The sequence below is a fragment of the Zingiber officinale genome, chromosome 7A (genome assembly GCF_018446385.1).
Source record: "Zingiber officinale cultivar Zhangliang chromosome 7A, Zo_v1.1, whole genome shotgun sequence".
In the NCBI taxonomy this organism is placed as follows: Eukaryota; Viridiplantae; Streptophyta; class Magnoliopsida; order Zingiberales; family Zingiberaceae; genus Zingiber; species Zingiber officinale.
In genome coordinates, this window is record NC_055998.1 from 121,575,166 (window position 1) to 121,594,344 (window position 19,179).

Genomic DNA, 19,179 nt, shown 5'->3' on the forward strand with positions numbered 1-19,179 from the left:
ATCGTTCAATAGAGGGGGTGAATATCGATTCAAAAACTCGAGTGTAAAAGTACGCAGCGGAAAAGTAAATAAACACAATTGATTTTACTTCGTTCGGAGCCTGTGACGACTCCTACTCGAAGGCCCGTGGTCCTTGACCACTTTCGTTGGGCAATCACTATCAATTCGAATATTACAAAGTTAAGTACAAGAATTGACAGATAAAGAAAATACCGACAATAGAATTAAAACAAAACCAGCACTGAGTCGGAGAGCTTTTCGTGGCGTCGCAAGAGCACAGAGCAACAGATCTTGGATTCTAAGTTCATTTCGAAGCTCTACCCTTGCCCCTTCTTTTATATGAAGCTCAGGGCGCCCCGGATCCCTTCCAGGTGCCCTGGTGAGACGTGGCAGGTCTAACCAGTGAGCTCCACGTGGCGACGCGCAATCGGGATAAAACTTGCCTCCCGGGCGCCCGGATCCCCTCCGGGCGCCCGGACCACCTTTCTCCAGAACAGGTCCTTCTCCTGCAAGACAAGGTTAGTCCGAGGCAAGTATAATAAATTTCCTGCAAAACAAAGTGTTAGCACAGTTCATGAGTTTGACATGAAAAAGTATGACTTAGATTCCGTCTTTCCGAGACCGGAATCTAGTCACGATCTCGACTTAGATATCCAAAATGGATCTAAGCTGGATCGACGCCTAATGTTCCCTTCCCGGGAACGCGTCCTCACAGTCACTCCCTTCCAGTGACTTACCTTTACTCACCTACCAGACGTCCGGTCAGCCCTTCGACCCGTCTGGACTTCTCGCCAGCTATCCGGTCAGCCCATCGACCTAGCTGGACTTCTCGCCAAGCGTCCGGTCAGCCCGTCGACCCGCTTGGACTTCTCGCCAGCTATCCGGTCAGCCCGTCGACCTAGCTGGACTTCTCGCCAAGCGTCCGGTCAACCCGTCGACCCGCTTGAACTTCTCGCCAGCTATCCGGTCAGCCCGTCGACCTAGCTGGGCATCGTGCCAGACATCCGGTCAGCCCGTCGACCTGTCTGGACTTCTCCTGCACACTCGATCAGAGTGTTAGACAACAACAGACTAACTTAACCTGATTTGTCATTCATCAAAACCTGGGTTAAATCGTTAGTGCTAACCGCACCAACACTTCTTGTTGAACTCCGTGGTTGTTTTGATGTGATCAACCAAGTTAGGTTAGATTCTGCTTGTTATGTTATCCATGTGTCTAAGTGTGCAGAAACTTAGGAGCGCAGGAAGTCGAGCGGAAGACGTAGCTAGCGAGAAGGACGACATGGGAAGGGAGCCGACAGACTCGGTGCGTCCGAAGGACGAGAGAGCTACGGAAGAGTACTCCGGTGGACGAGAAGAACGTGCGCGGCGTTCGAGGGACAAGAAGCTGGGATGGAAGCCTGCTCGAGGAAAAGACCGGAAGATGGGTTTGGGTGAGCCCTATTCCGGATAGCGGAGATCACCCAAGCAAATAGAGCCGGAGTGGAAAAGACCCGGACCGAGGCGTGCTGAAAACGGAGAAAAAGGCTCAGACCAAAAGTCAAACCTGAGTTGACTTTCATGTCTGGGTGCCCGGATCAATCCCGGGCGCCCGGAACAGGCCGGGCCGCCCAAAGTTGGATTTTGACCAGATCGAGTCAAAACTTGATCTGAATGTTAGGGGATAAAATTTTATCCCCCCAGGGTGCCCGAAACCCTATAGGGCGCCCCAACCAAGGCTATAAATAAAGCCTTGGTCCAGATCTTTTTAATTCAAGCAATCAACTCTGTATTCATTTCTAGCAATAGTTTTGAGCTTTTAGTGTGTAAAAGGCTTCTCCGCCTTCAGAGAATGAGATCGTTAGTGCGCTTTTCATCGTCTTGGATTAACAACCATCTTGGTTATAACAAAGTCAACTTCTGGTCTTCTCTGATTCTTTTCGTCTTATTATTTTATTATTATTGCTATTTATTTTGAGTTGAAAGTCTTGAGGAGGATATCTTTAATTTGGCAGGCAATTCACCCCCCTCTTGCCGGCCCCCACTGCGCCAACAAGTTGTATCAAAGCCCGACGGCCTCAAAAGAACTAACCGCCGACTGAAGCACAAAGATCAGGATGATAGCCAGCGCGAACATTCATCCCCCGAAATTCGACGGAGACTTCGCTACTTAGAAGCGAAAAATGGAGGTATTTTTTAAGACCGAATTTGATATCCTTTTAATAATGAAATATAGATATACAGCGCCAAAAGACAAAGAAGAATACAACTGGATGAAGAAGGAGCAGGCCGATTTCGTGGCCAACGGAAAAGCGGAATTTCACCTGCTCAGCGTTATGTCGCCCCAGGGGGTAAGTCGGATTGGAAACTACGATTCCGCTAAAGACCTCTGGGACAAATTCCTGGAGCTCCACGAAAGCACCTCAGAAGCAAAGCTAGCGAGGTGCGACATCCTTCGGACCCAGTTAACAAACCTCCGGATGAACAATGGTGAGAAGGTAGCGCAACTCCAGGCAAGAATTAAGGAGTTGATAACTCAACTGACCAACCTCAGAGAACCGGTAATGAACCGAGACTCTATCCGGTATGCGCTCAATGCCTTCCCAAGAACTCTAGAGTGGGCGTCCTTAGTAGATGCTTACTACATCTCTAAGGACCTTGAGGTAAGTAGTTTAGAAAATTTATTCTCTACATTTGAACTTCACGAGTCTCAAATCGTAGATCCTAAACAAATGGAGAAGAGAAACCTCAATATTGCCCTACAAGACGAAAAGGATGATCCCAATTATGAAGCATCGATCGACGAAACTGAAGCGACTCTTCTGGTAAGAAAATTAAATAAATTTATTAAAATTAACAAATTTAGATCGTAGTCGAAAAAGCATCAACGCTATAAAAAGACAGTTTGTACAATTGCAACAAGGAAGGACACATCAAAGATGACTGCCCCAAATTAAAGAAAAAGGACAAGTCTCAGAGACTGATATCCACTAAATGCAAAAGTCTGAAGGCCACTTGGGATGATTCTTCATCATCCGAATCAGAAATCGAAGCCTTCTCAGGAGCAGCACTGATGGCCAACCATCTCTTTGAAGATGACTCTAACTCAGAGATGAGCATAGATGAAGGGGGAGAATCCTCAGAAGACGAAGAAAGCTGCGACGAAGGGGGGAGCATCACCAAGAGAGGTAAGTAAGGTACGTGATCTCACCCCTACTCAGTCCTTTAAATTTATCAAAGTGCTTATGAAAGATCTAGCAAAATTAGAAAAATAAAATGCTGAATTGAAATTGAACTTAACAAAAGCATGCCCACTAGAAATGTATGATAATTTAAAATTAGAAAATGAAAGATTAAAAATTGAAATTGAGAAGTTGAAAAATAATCATGCATGCTTAAATAAATTTTCAAAATCAAAACTAAGAACTTTTGGAAAATTAAATTGGTATATTAGAAACATCAGGGACAACTTAGGAAAGTTCCAAGAAACTATATATTGTTGGTGCGGGAAGCATCCGACGATCGAACCCAAGTTTTGATAATGACAAAGGGTTCAAAGTTAAGTCTTGTTGTGATTTAACATGTCTGCTTGAGTATTTCAGGAAAGTCCTAACTGCGGTTAGGTAGGTGAAAACCCTAGGGGGTGGTAACCCTAGGTCCTAGGGGGTGGTAACCCTAGGTGGAGAAAAGTCCTAGCTGCGGTTAGGCAAAGGGAAAACCCTAGGGGGTGGTAACCCTAGGTCATAGGGGGTGGTAACCCTATGCGGAAAGTCTCGGCAGGTCGATGGCTTCAGGCAAAAGTCCTAGGGGTGGTAACCCTAGGTGGAAAGTCCTGGTGTCGCGAACCAGGTGAAAGACTGGACTAGCCGGGAAGCGGATGTCCAGCAGAAAGTCCAGAAGCGTCGAGTGCTGAGCAAAAGTTCAGTCGATCTGGATGATCGCACTGGCAACAGGTAAATCTCCTGAGTGGAGTAGGTGAGGACGCGTTCCTCGTAGAGGGAACAGTAGGCGTCGGGTCGACCTAGGGTTTCCGGATGGAAATCCGAAGTCAGACTCGGATAGTCTGATGACTATCGATTATTATTGTATTTATTGTTCTATGTGCTAACTTTGTGTTGCAGGATATTGTTTGGGACTAACATGTCTTGCAGGTACAAAATAGTGAAGTTTTCCCTCGGATGAATAGTGTCCGAGGCGCCTCCATGGAGCTTGGAGGCGCTTCGGGTGCAAGGCTGGATCTGGCTGCGAAGCATCCATGGAGGTGCCTTGAAGGGAGTATAAGGCGCCTTGGAAGGCGCCTTGGGTAGGGTATAAGGTGCCTTAAGCAGATGAATTTCGACCAGTTCAAGCTTGATCCACGCGGGAGACTCGGCAGCATGGAGGCGCCTTGAATAGCCTTCAAGGCGCCTTGAACACCCTTTATAAGGGGGTTTCGACCAGCACTTCAGATCAACAATTTCCAAGTCTTCTGTCTCTAACGTGCTGCTCTGAAAGACACCCGAAAGTGCTGCTACAAGTCTACGACGACCTGAAGCTCCAAGATTCTATTCTTGTCGTCGGTATAATTAGTTTTTGCATTTACTTGTACTTCATCTTGTAATCCTTTTAACGAGCTTATAGTTGTTGCCCACGCAAAGCGATCAAGGATCGCGGGCCTTCGAGTAGGAGTTAATCTAGGCTCCGAACGAAGTAAAAATCTCTTGCGTCTTTGTATGTTTGTTTTTATTCCGCTGCATTAACTCTTACGCTTTTTACGATTCCAATAAATGATCAAAATAGCTGCGAGCGCTATTCACCCCCCCTCTAGCGCGTCTCGATCCAACAATTGGTATCAGAGCAGGGTCGCTTTGAACTGGTGCAACCACTATTCAAGCATTTTTCGTGGCTTTGTCGTGTGTATAGGTTAAAAATAAAAGCTTACGCCTTTCATTTTTTCCCTCCAAAACTGTTTTTGAAAAATTAATTTCCATCTTTTCACCATTGGTTGGAATTAACGAAATATTGCATTTTCAAAAATTTGTGGTAATATTTTTTAATAATATTTTATTATTTTTTTTCGAAATTCCTGAATTACTATTGATCCTGTCCGAACGCTGAATCAACGGACGCTGGGCACGTGGCGCTCTCCGCGTTGCTGACGTAGATCCCCGACCGGTCGTACGGACCTCCGGCGAACCTGCAAAGAAATCAGGCCGGGAAGGGGTTCCCGGCGACGATCCTCTGACGCTCAAGTCAGGCAAGTGGACAGCAAAGAGGTGGCTCCGAATATCAAAGAACGTGTACCTTTGGTGAAGTGCAAAGCTTCTTATATAGAGCTGGGGAGGAGCTCAGGCACACATACCTAGGCAAACACGTGTCCTCAGCCCATACCCCAGTAAGGGCCTATCAGCAAGCTTACCTGACACCATACTGCTACAGTCCAAGCATGTCTTCGATGGGACAGCGGAACCCCTTGTCGTCAGATTTGGAGTATGGCTGGATTATAAAGCATGCCCGCTGTCAGAATATGTCCTTTGTCCTTTTCTCCTTACTCCCTGTCGGGCATCCGGCCGGCCAGCACTTGCCTTACATCCGGCCGGCCATATACAGTGATCTACTTGGGGGATACTCGGTAATGTGCTTTGTGGAGACTGTTAGCAGTATGCTACCTTATGTCTTCGGCCGAGCGTGCTATCCACTCAGCCTTACGGCCCTGTTCAAAGAGCGTCGGAACCCCGACTCCCGCCGGGGCGCCTTTTGCCCTCAATTGGACATCGGTCGGCCGACCGGGCGGTCGGTCCCCCATTCTCCGGTCGGCATAGCGATCCCACCTTTTCTAAGTCGTCCAGTCGGCCACCTGGCCCTTTGACTTCCACGTGGCGTTAACTCCCCAAGACGGGGGTCCCCTGTTCTTACCTCCGGATCACTTGCCTCCCCTTCAAGTCTAGTCAAAGGAGGCGATTAGTCCGACTGACTGGACCATTGGTCTGGCCGAGCGGAGCCATGCAACCACCATCCGCTCGGTCACCGAGGGGGTAACCGAAACGCCAGTCAACACCCAACATTTTTTAGCGTCTCTTCGAGTTTTCCGCCAATCTCCCTCATTAAGGTCGAGCACGCGCACATTAAATGTGTCCCAGTGGCTGAATGCCACGTGGCAGTGCTGTCGTAATCGTACGACGGCAGCGTGGTGTTGTGATGGGATCGAGGCGGTTCGAAATGGACGGCGTGATACGCGCTATGATTCTCGTGACCTGGATCCAATGGTGGAGGCTACTCGGCCTCCACCCTATAAATTCTTCGCCCTCCCGTCTTCACCGCATTTGCATTGGCGATTTCGACCCCTGTTCCTGGTGTTTTGGTGCTCCGGCAATCCTGCTCCTGCTCTCCGACGATCTCCGGCGTCCCTTCCTTGATCCTTTTCCTCGTCGTAAGACTCTCCTTCTTTCTCCTTTTAGTTCTTGTGCTTTCTTTGCACTTCTTTCTTCAGCTTCCGTACTCGGGTTACTGTTCCGGCGCAATCTTCTTGCTTTTGCCCTCTGTTTTCGTTGTTTTTGGTTTTATCCGATCGGACAATGGCCCAATCTTCCCAACCCGAAGACGAAACTTTCGGCCCATGGTATACCACCATGGAGTCGCGCTTCGATCGGCGCGACGCCGATATTTTGATTAACAGCTTCGACATTCCCTCCAACCTTGAAATCATCCTACCCTCAGACTCCTCTCGGCCAAACAAACCTCCGCGCGGAGCTTTTTGTGTTTTTCGTGACCAATTTATAGCCGGTCTGCGCTTTCCCATTCATCCCTTCTTTGCCGAAGTATGCAACTTTTTTGGCATTTCGCTCGGAAGCCTAGTCCCCAATACTTTTCGCCTTTTATGTGGTGTAGTCATCCTCTTCAAAATCCACAACATTCCCCTCCGGTCGGAGGTCTTCTATTACTTCTATTACCCCAAACAATCCGAGCTGGGCACCTACATGTTCCAAGCTCGGCCCGGCTTGGTCTTCTTCAATAAATTGCCTTCCTCCAATAAGAATTGGAAGGAATTTTTCTTTTATATCCGCCTTCCTGGACGGCCTACTTTCCGAACCCAGTGGCAGGTCGGCCTTCCTCTCTCCCCAGAGCTCAAAAGGTTCAAGACCCGACCAGATTATCTCCACGCCGCCAACATGCTATCCGGTCTGCGGCTTGACATCACTAAATTCCTTCCAGAAGGGGTTATGTACATCTTCGGCTTGAGTCCGATCAGAGCCCCACTACCGAACGACTTCGGTAAGAATTTAACTTGGTAAATTTATTTTAATTGCTAACTGATTTTCTCTGTTTTCCTTTGCAGCGAACACCGTCATGGAGTCAGTGATGGCTGGCATTCTGAAGAAAAAGGCGGCGGCGCTCGAAGCCGCAGCGGCCAAAGAAATGGAGGCTCTCGGCATCCAGCCGGTCGGCTCAAACGAAGAAGAGAGCGGGACACATGCTGTGGAGTCGGCCGCTCAGACTTCTCTCCCCGAGCCAGCGGCGGGAGCAATTGTTAGCCGAGAGCCTTCCGCTCGGGATGAAGGCTCAGCTCCGGAAGAAGAGCGGCCTCTACAAAAAAGGCGGCGAGCGGAGACTCCCATCCGATAAGCCACGTCTGCGGTTCAACCGTCCGCCCGAGCTACTGCACGTGCTCGCGGCAAGGCTCCAGAGGTCGAAGCTATTTCGTCCGACCGGACGCCCTCTGAATGGGACGAGCCGGTAGCCCCTATTGAGGCTATTCTGGTCAGCACCCTTCCGCCCGCTCCTCAACCAGTCCAACGTTCAACCATCCAATCTCAGTTTTCGGCGCTGACCTCTGATCCTCTTCCGACCGCCGGCCGGATGACCCCCGGTCATGGCCGCACTGTACGGGTCACTCTTCATCTCCCGATTGAAGAGCTGCTGCCAGAGGCCGAACGCCCAACCGCGCCCGAGCATACCATCACCTTGAAGGGGCCCCTAGCTGAGATGTGGGCCGACGCTCGGGCGCGTGTCGCGCTGATCCCCCTCCGAAATTTGGCCAATAGCCACATGCAGGAGACCACGGGGGTAAGTTTGTTTTCTTCGAAGTTTGGTATGCATTATCTCTGCTCGGCCACTAACAACTTCTAATTTTCTCACCAGAGATGGGTGGAGGAGATAGCTGTCTCCAACCGCCTGGCGATGGTGGACGAGGAATTAAGACAACTGAAGGCGGCAGGCGGTCCGTCCGGCTCTCAAGGCCCTTCGTATGCCGAGCTGCAAAAGGAGCTGAAGAAAGCTCAAGATATGTTGGCGGTCGAGCAGAAGAAGACGGCCGATCAGGCCCACGCCTTGGCCGAGTCCGAGCGACAAGTCAAGTCGCTCGACCAGAAAATAACCCTGGCCACCACTCGAAAAAACACGGCCATCTCCGATCTGGAGAAAAAGAATGTGGAGGCTGGGGCCTAGAGCAGAAAGTAAAGGGGCTAATGGACCAGCTCGATGGCGAGAAAGCAGGCCGCTCGGCTGACGCACTGAAGCATATAGACGAGCTGAAAACTCTGCAGGAGTCCCTCGACACTTCTCAATTGGCCTTCAAAGAATACCAAGAGGTTGAGCCGAGCCAGGTCACTGCCCTGAGATAGAATTACATCCGCTCGTCCGAATTTTCAGAGAAGGTTTGCGAGCGGATGTATACTGCCTTTGACCTCACCATGACCGCCACCACCAAATATTTGAATTCCAAGGGGCAACTTCCCGAGTCCTTCGCCATCCCGGCGGCAGATCAAGTGGCGCTCCTTGACAATATCCCCAAGGATCTTTATGATTATTTAGAGTAGCAGCTTAAATGTAATCTAGCCGTTCGGCTATAAACTACCCCTTTTTGTAATTTGGCTGCTCGGCCTTATTTTCTTTAATGTAATCTGCTTTTGCTTGCTGTTTCTTTGATACGATATCTCGAATGGAAGTTTATCTGTGCGCCGACCGCTCGCCTTTTATCACACTTAGATGCTGATCGTTCACTAAAATATGTAACGTTCCCCTTAGATAGCAGAGATCGTTGGCTAGATACCAATGAAGTACCTTTGGGTACAGAGCCGAGCGGATCGGATACAGGAGCGGTCGAACGACATTGACGCTTTGATAGCAGAATTCCTTGGACACTTGCCGTCCTTATCGACAGTCTTCCGCTCGGAGGGTTTATAGACGCCAGCTCGTCTCTCGATTTTTAACGTCGGAGCTCGACGGTCTTCCGCTCGGAGGGTTTATAGACGCCGGCTCGTCTCTCAATTTTTAACGTCGAAGCTCGACGGTCTTCCGCTCGGAGGGTTTATAGATGCCGGCTGGAGATGATTCGCGCTCCATGGTCGATCCAGCTGCCGCCCGTCTTCATCCTCCAAATAATAAGCGCCCGAGCGGAGCTTTTCGATGATTTTGAAGGGGCCTGCCCAGGGAGCCTCCAGTTTGCCGACGTCGCCGACCGGCTTTACTTTCTTCCAGACAAGGTCACCAACCTGGAATGATCTGGGGATTACACGCCGATTGTAGTTTTGCTTCATCCGTTGCCGGTACGCCATCAGCCGGATGGATGCCTTGGCTCGCTCCTCGTCGACCAAATCCAGCTCCATGTTCCTCCGTTCGGCATTGCCATCATCATAGTTCTGGATCCGGACGGACTCGACACCGACTTCAACAGGAATCACCGCTTCGTCGTCGTACACCAGATGGAAAGGCGTGACACCCATTCCTTCCTTTGGGGTTGTGCGGATGGCCCATAAGATGCCAGACACTTCATCCACCCAGCTTCCTCCCAAATGGTCGAGCCGAGCGCGCGGAATGTGAAGAATTTCCCGGTTGGCTACTTCGGCTTGACCATTGCTTTGGGGATACGCCACAGACGTGAAGTGTTGCTCGATGCCGTAGCTTTTGCACCAATCTTCGAGTAACTTTCCCGCGAACTGTTGCCCGTTATCGGAAACAAGTCGACGAGGGATGCCGAACCGACAGATGATGTGTTTCCATATAAACTTTTTGACCATCTGCTCGGTGATCTTGGCTAGCGGCTCGGCCTCCACCCACTTGGAAAAATAATCGATTGCCACCAGTAGAAATTTTCGCTGCCCGGTCGCCATAGGAAACGGACCCACAATATCCATTCCCCATTGGTCGAACGGACAGGACAAAGTAGCTGCTTTCATTTCCTCCGCCGGTCGGTGTGAGAAGTTATGATACTTTTGGCAAGAAAGGAACGTCGATACGGTCCGAGCGACGTCTTCTTGTAAGGTTGGCCAGAAGTATCCGGCCAGCAGGATCTTCTTAGCCAGCGATTGTCCGCCCGGATGCCCCCCGCACGATCCTTGATGCACCTCTTGGAGGATGTACGCCGCGTCTTCCGAGCTCACGCATTTCAACAGTGGGCGGGAGAAAGCCTTCTTGTATAGTTGGTCTCCAATGAGCGTGAACCGACCGACTCTCCTTCTTAGTAGCTGGGCCTCATCCCGATCGGACGGTGTAGCACCCGAGCGGAGAAACTCCATGATAGGTGTTCGCCAGTCGCTGAGAAACGAGAGGCCCTCCATCCGATCGACGTGCGCCACCAAAGATACTTGTTCAATTGGCTGCTGGATGGCGATCGGCGTTATTGAGCTTGCGAGTTTGGCTAACTCATCGGCCGCCTGGTTCTCCGCTCAGGGTATCTTCTGGATAATAACCTCTCTGAAGTCGGCCTTGAGTTTCTCGAAGGCTTGAGCGTAAAGCTTGAGCCGAGCGTTGTTGATCTCAAAAGAACCTGAGAGTTGTTGAGCGGCCAATTGGGAGTCTGAATGCAGCATCACCCGTCCGGCCCCTACATGCCGAGCAGCCTGTAAGCCGGCTATAAGGGCTTCATACTCTGCTTCATTATTCGTAGCTCTATAATCAAGCCGGACGGATAGATGCATCTTTTCTTCTTGGGGAGAAAGCAATAATATATCAATACCGCTCCCGAGTCGAGTGGACGATCCGTCCACAAATATCTTCCACATGGCTTCGGGTTCTGGCCTTTGTACTTCGGTGACAAAATCCGCCAAGGACTGCGCCTTTATCGCCGACCGGGGCTGGTATTGAATGTCAAATTCGCTTAACTCCGTTGTCCATTTGATGAGCCGCCCGGACGCTTCGGGATTCAACAACACTCTTCCCAGTGGGATGTTCGTCCGGACGATGATAGTGTGAGCCAAGAAATAGGGACGGAGGCGCCGAGCGGCGAGGATCAAAGCGAAAGCCAGCTTCTCGAGTCCGGTGTAGCGAGATTCAGCATCTTTTAAAATATGGCTCAAAAAATATACAGGCTCTTCTCCGCTCACCCTTACTAGCGCCGAGCCGACTGCTTGCTCGGTTGAAGATAAGTAGATACAAAGTGGCTCACCCGCAGCTGGCTTGGCTAGTACCGGGAGGGAGTTCAAATATGTCTTCAGATCTTCGAACGCCCGATCGCATTCTTCGTCCCAGTGAAACTTAGTGGCTTTTCGCAAGATTTTGAAAAAAGACAGGCTCCTGTCGGCGGTCTTTGAGATGAATCTGGATAATGCTGTTATCCGACCAGTCAAGCGCTGCACTTCCCTTAGACTTCTTGGGGGCGGCATATCTTGTAACACTTTCACTTTACCGGGATTGGCCTCGATGCCTCGCTCGGTCACTATATATCCCAAGAAACGCTCACCTTTTGCTATGAACAGACACTTCTGAGGGTTTAGCTTAACTCCATATTTCCGCAACGTTTGGAAAGTCTCCTCCATGTCTTCAAAGAGATCGGCCGCTCGGACGGACTTGATGAGAATATCATCCACGTATACCTCCAGGTTTCGCCCGATCTTCTCTTTGAATACTTTGTTCATCAAGCGTTGATAAGTGGCTCCAGCGTTCTTCAATCCGAACGGCATTACATTATAGCAATAGGTGTCGTCGGCTGTAATGAAGCTGACTTTTTCTTGATCTTCTGGGGCGAGCGGCACTTGATGGTAGCCTTGATACGCGTCGAGCATGCATATCAACTCGCAGCTGGCCGTAGAGTCCACCAGTTGATCGATCCGGGGCAAGGGATAAAAATCCTTCGGGCACGCCTTGTTAAGGTCCCGGAAATCGATGCACACTCTCCACTTGTTGCCTGGCTTGGAGACTAGCACTACGTTCACCAACCAGCTCGGGAACTGGACCTCTCATATGTGGCCGGCCTCCAGGAGTTTCTCGACCTCTGCTCGGATGATGACATTTTGTTCGGCGCTGAAGTCCCTCTTTCTCTGCTTCACTGGCCGAGCGTCCGGTCGGACGTGGAGCTCATATTGCGCTATACTCGGTGAAATTCCGGGCAGCTCATGCGTCGACTAGACGAAGACGTCACGATTTCTCTGGAGGCATTTGATCACTTCCTTTTTCTGGTTGGCCTCCAGATCGGACGCAATGAATGTCGTGGCCTCCGATCGGGTCGGGTGAATCTGCACTTCCTCTTTTTCTTCATAAATCAAAGAGGGAGGTTTTTCAGTTATAGGGTTCACCTCGATCCGTGGCGTCTTCCGAGCGGAATTGGCTTCTGATCGGACCATCTCGACATAGCATCGCTGAGCCGCTAGTTGATCTCCTCGTACTTCTCCCACTTTGTCTTCAACTGGGAACTTGATTTTTTGGTGGAAGGTGGAGACGGCCGCTCGGAACTCGCTGAGCGCCGGTCGTCCCAAAATGACGTTGTATGACGAGGGAGAGTCGACCACCACGAAGTTTGCTGTCCGCGTCCTCCTGAGCAGCTCCTCTCCTAGCGAGATAGCCAATCGGATTTGTCCGACCGGCTGAACTTCATTGCCCGTAAACCCGTAGAGGGGGGTTGTCATGGGCAGCAGCTCGGCTCGATCAATTTGCAGTTGATCGAAGGCCTTTTTGAATATGATATTGACCGAGCTTCCTGTGTCAATAAAATGCGGTGAATAGTGTAATTGGCTATTACCGCTTTGATGAGCAGGGCATCATCGTGGGGCACTTCAACTCCTTCCAAGTCCCTGGGCCCGAAACTGATTTCGGGTCCGCTCGCCCGTTCCTGGCTGCAGCCGACTGCATGGATCTGGAGCTGTCGGACGCCCGCCTTCCTTGCTCGGTTAGAGTCACCTCCGGTCGGGCCGCCAGCTATAATGTTGATCTCGCCTCGGGAAGTATTGCTTCTATTTTCTTCTTCCCGAGCGGATGGTCGTGTTAGAATGTATACTAAAAGCCTAGCTTTTGGTATAAAATATTTATCTAGAAATAAGAATCACATTGGTCAAATGTCTACATTTGTGATAAATGTAGTTGTTCAATTAATTTATATTGTAGATAACATGGTGTGTGGTGTCACACACAGAAGATCATGTTATCAGTACCTTATAAATTATAAACAGTAGCTCACGACCATGATGGAAAGGAACAAACCATTGGAAGGTCGTAGTGTAATTAAGTGTTAGTTTATCTTAACTATATAATTACACTAGTACACTAAGAGTGTATTGAGTAGGACCATTAGAGGTCGTTTCTTTTATACAGACTTTATAAAGGAACAAAGACCTCAGTTATTATGGAAGTATGTGCTCTTAATCCTAATATAATAACAAGCACATATATTTGATATTTATTTCTTTAATTTATCAATGGGTGAGATTTAGTTCGATGAATCAATAAGCCCGATAAGTTGGGAAATGATATCACTTATAGTGTGTGTTGTTGATTATAGAAGGAAAATGTGTCCTAGTAATCTAGGTTGAGAATGTCCCCAAGAGGAGCTCATAAGGATTGTCATGTTAAACCCTGCAGGTGGACTTAGTCCGACATGATGATGAAGTTGAGTGGTACTACTCTTGGAGCTAGATATTAATTAAGTGAGTTGTCAGTAACTTACTTAATTAGTGGACATTTGTTATCTTAAACACAGGGAGACTAACACACTCATGATAAGAAGGAGCCCAAAATGTAATTTGGGATTGGTGCGGTAGTTCAATAATAGTTCTCTAGTGGAATGAATTATTATTGATAAAATTAAGTTGTGTGTTCAGGGCAAACACGGGATGCTTAATTTTATCGGGAGACCAAAACCAATTCCTCCTCTCGGTCCCTACCGTAGCCTCTTGTATATAGAGATTTATACCCACCACATACCCACCTTCTTACCCATCCAATGGGGCCGGCCAAGCTAGCTTGGAACCCAAGCTAGGGGCAAGACCAAGTGGATGAGCCATGTAGGTGGCCGGCCAAAGCTTGGGTCCCAAGCTTAGGTGGCCGGCCACTAGAATATTAAAAAGGATTTTTATTAAAATTATTTCTTATGTGGATATCATGATTTTAAAAGAGAGTTTAAAAATTAAAAATTTCCTTTTATAGCTTTCTACAAAAGATTAAGAGAAGAGATTAATCTCTTTCCTTATTTGTAGTTTAAAAGGATGGTTTTAATTTTTCGTAAAAACTTTCCTAATTTGTAAATCATCTACATGTTTAAAAGAGAGTTTAAAATTTGAAAGTATTTCCTTATTTGTTGATTAAAGGAGGATTTTAAATTTTAAGAAAACTTTCCTTTTTAACCATGTTCATGATTTAAAAGAGAGTTTAAAATTAAATATTCTCTTTTATAAGTTTCTACAAAAGATTAAGAAAAGATTTGATATCTTTCCTTATTTGTAGATTAAAAGAGTTTTTAATTTATAGAGATAACTTTCTTTTTATCCACATGTTTAAAAGAAAGATTTTAATTTATTAAATTTCCTTTTTATAAACCAATCATGAAGGGATAAAAATTATTGGACAAATTTTTATAAATTTCTGGAAGCCAATAAGGAAGTTTTAATTTTTGTTTAAAATTTTATTTGCTTGGAGAATTTATGTGGTGGCCGACCATTACAAATTGAAAAGAAAAATTGTTTTTAATTAAATAAATTTTCCTTTTCAATGGAAAAAGAATTAAGGAAGTTTTTATTAATTTTTCCTTATTTGCCAAGACCAAGGATTATAAAAGAGGGGGTAGAGGAGGCTTCAAGGCTAAGGACTCTATTCTATTTTTCTCCCTCTTTTCCTTGGTGTGGTGGCCGACCCTTCCCTTTCTCTTCTCTCCTCTTGTTGTGGCCGAAATCTATCATCTCTTGGAGCTTGGAGGATGTGGCCGGATCAAGGAAGGAGAAGAAGGAGAGAAAGCATGCATCCCTTGGAGCTTGGTTGGTGGAAAATTCTTCATCCTTTGAAAGTTCTTGTGCTTGGCCGAAACTTGAAGGAAGAAGGTGCCTAGGTGGTTCTCATCTCGGAAGATCGTTGCCCACACAACGTCCGAGGTTAGAAGAGGAATACGGTAGAAGATCAAGAGGTTTTTCTAAAAGGTATAACTAGTAATTTTTCTTTCCGCATCATACTAGTTATTTTTGGAAATAATACTAAATACAAGAGGCATACGATTCTAGTGTTTCGAATTTGTTTCCGATATAGTGTTCTTTTGTTTTTCTTTTCCTTGTGATTTGATTGTTCTTTTCGGTTGACCTAAAGTTATTTTAGGAAATTAATTATTAGCTTTCCTTAAAAGGTTTTGTCTAGTCGGTGGTGGTTGCTCCCATATCCAAGAAGGCCATGTGCCTCGCCACGTCAGTACTGGGAATCAATTTTGGAAATTAATATTTAATGGAATTAATAACTTAGGTGATTTGGATCAAACGTGTTAAGTTCCACAGGAGATCCAAGTCAAAACCTAAAAGAACAAATAGATTAAATTTTGGATCAAACGTGTTAAGTTCCACAGGCGATTCAAAATTTAATTTAAAAGAACACATGGTAGCTAGGAAAAGATTCAGACCTTTGTACAAAATTTTTGTACAGTGGAACCTCTAGGTTTTCCGAGTAGCAACCAACAATTGGTATCAGAGTTAGGGTTTTACCTCTGTGTATTTGGTATTTGTTTAATTATGCACATGTCATACATAATTTAGGCAGGATAATAGTAGGATGTGCTAACTTTGTGGATGCAGGATCCAACTATTATGGCTTATAGTTATTATGTGTGTGATTGGACCCTTAGACATGTCAAGGGCATTTATTGTATGTGCATGATTGTATTATAAAATACAGCAGGAGCTGTATTTAGTTTTATTAGGATTTTATTTTTTGATCTAGTTTACATGTACATTCCTTCGAGGAATATAGGATCGAAAAATGTAAAATTCTATTTATGTCGCGGATCGAATCTTGCGAGGCGTAGAACCTTTTTGAGGACCAGAGGCGCAGCGGAACAAGGAGCAAGATGGATGCGACAACTAGACCCGGTGGCGGTGGCCAAAGATGGCAGCAGCTAGGGTTGGCGACACACGGAGGACAGCAATAGATAAAAGCCATAATAGTTGAAAATTAGTTTTTCTATTTATTGCTTTTATGCTGTGTTGTCTGTGCTTGTTAGTATACATGTTAGGTAGACTAGCATAGTCAAAATTTCTCATTTTAAATAACTAAGTGGGAGAGGGATTTATTTTAAATAAATTCCATGGTCTCCATTACTGGTTTATAAGTGATGTAACAAGTTTGCGCGTTGGCTCTGAGTGCCTTCCTCCATATCGGATGAGCTTGTTTGCAGATCACTAGATTAAACTTCCATTTTGGATGACTATAGGAAGTTAATTAAGAGCGTGTGATCTTCCCCATCGGAAGGGGCATAATCTTATTAATGGACTTAGTGTCAAGTAATGGTATACACTTAGGCACGTCTAATAGTATCCTCCCCATCGGAGTCACTGCTATTATTTGTGTGACCGAAGAAAACCAACTATTAATTTGTCAAATAAATAGGTTGACAAGATAATAAAATTAAAAACCCCTCTTACGAATGTTTGATTTTGTATACGTCCACACTATCGTGGCATACAAAATTCACGGTGTTTGAGGTAATTTTATTTGTCATAAAGATTTATTGACAAGGTAATTAATGGGTAAACCCCTCCTCTTACAAATGTTTAATTTTGTATACGTCCACACTATCGTGGCATGCAAAATTCACGGTGTTTGAGGTGTTGGTGAATTTAAATAATATTGTTTGAGGAATCAATGTTATTTTAAATTCAAAAAGTTTTGACCAAATATTTGATCAAAGACAGATCAACTATTAATTTTATTCGTCATAAAGTAAAGTTGACGAGATAATAAAATTAATGAATAAAATCTCCTCTTCGATTTTGTATACGTTCACACTATCGTGGCATACAAAATTCATGGGGATTTTAAGGAGTTGATCTTGACCAAATATTTTTGTGATTCTTAGGATTTAAAATGTTTGTCAATCCCCTAGTAGTCATACTATAGAAAAGACTTAGTAGTCCCAATTGTAATGATTGGAAATAGGACTTGGACATTAAGGTAGACTGTCTTCTTAGAATTAAGAACAATATAGGTGTATTTAATTCATTAGTTGAAACATGTTTAGTGGTGTTATCTACCAGAACCTGGAGTGTAGATACATATGCCATTAATCATGTCCGCAATTCATTGCAGGGTCAGCAACTAAATGAAAATTAAAACACCGTCCACATGGGCATTACTGTAAAAATGGTAGTTGTTGCAGTGGGAGATGTTTATCTTTTGATAAGAATAAAACATGGATTTTTGAGTAATTGTCTTTACGCACCAAGTTTAGAAAGAACTAGTTTTCAGTTTCTAAACTATTCAAAGAACTTGATATTCTGTCTCTTTTAATAACAAAGTTGTTATTAAGAAAAAGAGGGAAGTTATCTGTTCTGGTACGTTGGTTGGCAATTTATAAATCCAATAACTCTCATGATGCAACAAATGGAAATTAGTAACACATCTTCTAACTTTAAGAGAAAGTAACCTTCGGAAATGAACCAATTATATCTTTGGCATCTAAGGCTAGGTTATATTAACTTGAGTAGGATTCATTGGTAGCTGATGAACTTTTGGGTTCATTAGTAGTGGAAATCTTTCCAACCTACGAGTCTTACTTGGAAGGAAAAATAACCAAGAAGCTTTTAAGTCTAAGGGGTATGGAGTCAAAGATATGTTGAAATTGGTTCATTCTGATTTGTGTGATCCTATGACTATCCAGACAAGAGGTAGTATTGAATATTTCATCTATTTTATAGACAACTATTCAAGATACAAATAAATTTACTTAATGTACCGCAAGACTAAGTACTTTGATTAGTTCAAAGAGTACAAGGCTGATGCGGAGAAATGTTAAAGTAAAAGTCACTATGGTAAGATCGTAGTGGCAAGTACCTCTTGGGAGAATTTAGGAGTCACTTATCAGAAGTAGGGATTCAATCCCAACTAACTGCACCTGGTACACCCCAACAGAATGGTGTAGATAAAGGAAGGTATAGGACTCTTATGAAAATAAGTAGATTGATGAGTTATTTAGAATATTACCAAAATCATTTTAAGGATATACTCTGGGAACGAAAGTGAATATAGTACCTTCCAAAGACAGAACTCTCTACTCATATAGAATTGTTGAATAGGCGTAAGCCTATTTCGAAGCATATTCGGATTTGGGTAGTCCAGCACATATGCAGAAGAGAGACAATGATAAGTTGGACAGGAATTCACTTGTTTGTGGGTTATCCTAGAGAAATGAAAGTAGGTTTATAGTCTTAAAAATCAGAAGGTCATTGGTAGCATCAATGACTGATTTTTAGAAAAGGACTATGTAATAAACCATGTGCCCATAAGAAAATTTATTCTTAAGGAAATAATAAAAGACATGTCTAAACTAGTACCAACTGTACAAGATGAGATACCACAAGAAAACTGCAACACGTATCACAAATGATACACAATTGCAGAAAGTGCCTTGTCGTAGTGGGAGGGTTGTTAGGCAACCTAAAAGGATTCATGTTTTGGGAGAGTTTTTGGACTCGATCCCTGGAGGACATGAACCTGATCTCCGGACATATGACGAAGCACTCCAAGATAAAGATGCAACATCTTGGCAAAGAGTAATGAATAACAGAATTAGAATATATGTATTCTAATAAAATCTGGAAGCTTGTAGAAACACCAAATGGTGTAAAACCCTTTGGGTGTAAAAAGGTCTATAATAGGAAAAGAGAGATAGACAGGAAGGTAGAAACTTACAAAAGCAAGGCTAGATGAAAAAGGAAACTTTTTCACTGGTAGTCATGTTTAAGTCTATCCGGATTCTTTTATCTATTTGGCAAGTGGATGTCAAGACAGCATTCCTTAATGGAAGTCTTGAAGAAAGCATCCATA